The sequence below is a fragment of the Marmota flaviventris genome, chromosome 11 (genome assembly GCF_047511675.1).
Source record: "Marmota flaviventris isolate mMarFla1 chromosome 11, mMarFla1.hap1, whole genome shotgun sequence".
Lineage (NCBI taxonomy): Eukaryota > Metazoa > Chordata > Mammalia > Rodentia > Sciuridae > Marmota > Marmota flaviventris.
The window spans coordinates 94,855,512-94,858,548 of NC_092508.1; the positions used below are offsets into that span (position 1 = coordinate 94,855,512).

The 3,037-nt window shown below is 42.6% G+C and overlaps 1 non-coding gene and 1 pseudogene across 1 annotated transcript; both read right to left on the reverse strand.

Moving 5' to 3' along the window:
* Positions 1 to 224: 224 nt before the first annotated feature.
* On the reverse strand, positions 225 to 2,508 carry LOC114093947 (heat shock protein HSP 90-beta pseudogene; annotated as a pseudogene).
* Positions 2,509 to 2,510: 2 nt separating this feature from the next.
* On the reverse strand, positions 2,511 to 2,617 carry LOC114093979 (U6 spliceosomal RNA). Its single transcript, XR_003582964.1, has one exon. It is a non-coding gene; the product is annotated as a U6 spliceosomal RNA (small nuclear RNA).
* Between the last annotated feature and the right edge of the window lie 420 nt (positions 2,618 to 3,037).

Here is a 3,037-nt window from a genome sequence, read left to right on the forward strand (position 1 = left end):
CTGATCTACACTAATGTTCCCTTTTTATTTCTTTCTTTTTTTTTTTTTTGTAGAAAACTGCATCTTCTTTATTTTGCATACTTTAACCACAAAATAAAACAAAAACACAAAACAACATCCAACCCTGCGGCCAAACTAGGTAGGGGATGGAGGGCTTGAGGCCTTAATTAAGATGCCAAGGACAGGAAAAAGAACCACTATAACATCAATCAGCAGAGGAAGCCAGGTGGGAGAGAGGGCCACTCAAGGCTACAGTGGGAGCCATGGGGAAACTATACAGAGGGCAGATTTCTCAGTAGCAACTCCTAATCTACTTCTTCCATGCGAGATGCATCCTCATCACCCTCGAGAGGGGGTATCTCATCAGGAACAGCACTGCTGGGTTCCTCTGCTGTCACTTCATCTTCATCAATGCCTAGGCCTAGCTTTATCATGCGGTAGATGCGATTGGAGTGTGTCTGAGGATCCTCAAGGGAGAAGCCAGAAGAGAGCAGCGCAGTTTCAAATAGCAGCACCATCAGGTCCTTGACAGCCTTGTCATTTTTATCTGCCTCTGCCTTTTGCCGCAATGTCTCCACAATGGGGTGATCAGGGTTGATCTCCAGGTGCTTTTTGGCCATCATGTAGCCCATTATGGAGTTGTCTCGAAGTGCCTGGGCCTTCATAATCCGCTCCATGTTGGCTGTCCAGCCATAGGTGCTGGTAACAATGCAGCAGGGTGAAGACACAAGCCTATTGGAGATTGTCACCTTCTCAACTTTTTTATCCAAGATTTCTTTCATAAGCTTGCAAAGGTTCTCAAATTTCGCCTTGCTCTCCTCCATTTTCTTTTTTTCCTCCTCATCCTCAGGTAGCTCCAGGCCTTCCTTGGTCACAGAGACCAGGCTCTTCCCATCAAACTCCTTGAGTTGCTGTACGCAGTACTCATCAATAGGCTCAGTCATATATACTACCTCAAAGCCACGCTTCCGCACACGCTCCACAAAAGCAGAGTTGGCCACCTGCGCTTTGCTTTCACCAGTAATGTAATAGATGGACTTCTGTGTCTCCTTCATGCGAGAGACATACTCTGACAGAGAAGTCATCTCATCTCCAGACTGAGAGGTGTGATAGCGCAGCAGCTCAGAAAGGCGTCGCCGATTAGTAGAATCTTCATGGATTCCAAGCTTAAGATTTTTAGAGAATGCCTCATAGAATTTTTTGTAGTTCTCCTTGTCTTCTGCCAACTCAGAGAAGAGCTCAAGGCACTTCTTCACAATGTTTTTGCGAATAACTTTTAAGATTTTGCTCTGCTGGAGCATTTCTCGGGAGATATTCAGGGGCAGATCCTCAGAGTCAACAACACCACGAATAAAATTGAGATACTCTGGTATCAGCTCATCACAACTGTCCATGATGAACACATGACGGACATAGAGTTTGATGTTGTTCTTCTTCTTCTTGTTCTCAAAGAGGTCAAAGGGAGCCCGCCGAGGGATGAACAGCAATGCCCTGAATTCCAACTGACCTTCTACAGAGAAGTGCTTGACTGCCAGGTGGTCTTCCCAATCACTGGTTAGGCTCTTGTAGAATTCTCCATATTCTTCCTGAGTGATGTCATCAGGGTTTCTGGTCCAAATGGGCTTGGTCTTGTTCAGTTCTTCATGCTCAATATATTTCTCCTTAATCTTCTTTGTTTTCATCTTCTTATCCTTACTAGTGTCATCCTCCTCATCTGAGCCCACATCTTCAATCTTGGGTTTCTCCTCATCATCTTTATCTTCCTCTTCTTTCTCACCTTTCTCTTCCTCTGCCTCATCATCACTGATTTCCTTCTCTCGTTCCTTCTTCAAATAAAGGGTGATTGGATAGCCTATGAACTGTGAGTGCTTCTTCACCACTTCTTTGACCCGCCTCTCCTCCAAGTACTCTGTCTGGTCTTCTTTGAGGTGGAGAATGACTTTAGTACCCCGGCCAATGGGCTCACCATGATCAGCCCGCACAGTGAAGGATCCCCCAGCAGAAGACTCCCAAGCATACTGTTCATCATCATTATGCTTTGTGATCACAACCACTTTCTCTGACACTAGATAAGCAGAATAAAATCCAACACCAAATTGCCCAATCATGGATATGTCTGCACCAGCCTGAAGAGCCTCCATAAATGCTTTAGTTCCAGACTTGGCAATGGTTCCCAAGTTGTTTATGAGATCAGCCTTGGTCATGCCAATGCCTGTGTCCACCAAAGTCAGAGTCCTTTCCTGATGGTTGGGGATTATGTCAATTTTCAGCTCTTTACCACTGTCCAACTTGGAAGGGTCTGTCAGGCTCTCATAGCGAATCTTGTCCAAGGCATCAGAAGCATTAGAGATCAATTCCCGAAGGAAAATTTCCTTGTTGGAATAAAAGGTATTGATGATGAGAGACATGAGTTGGGCAATTTCTGCCTGAAAGGCAAACGTCTCCACCTCCTCCTCTCCATGGTGCACTTCCTCAGGCATCTTGAGAGAGAAAGGACTGCGAGTGTTAAGAAAAATATGGAACGCTTCACGAATTTGCGTGTCATCCTTGTGCAGGGGCCATGCTAATCTTCTCTGTATCGTTCCAATTTTAGTATATGTGCTGCCGAAGCAAGCACACCCTTTTTATTTCTGATATTAGTCTTGACTTTTCTATTTCTGGTTGAGTCTAAATTTTTTAAAAAAATCTGATGATTAGATTTTCATTATTATATCTTTATTTCTTTTTTAAAATTTCTGTTCTTAATGTTGCTATTATTTCCTTGGGGTTTACTTTCTTTACTCTTATTAACATATATATATATATAATATTATATATATTTATATATACTTATAATATATATTAGTTGTAGGTAGACATAATACCTTTTATTTTATTTGTTTTTATTTTTATGTGGTGCCAGGGATTGAACCCAGTGCCTCAAGCATGCTAAGCAAGTGCTCTACCACTGAGCCACATCCCTGGCTTATTTTGGTGGGGATATTTATAAAATTATTTTAATGCTTTTCTTTTAATATATGCATTATGGCTATGTAAT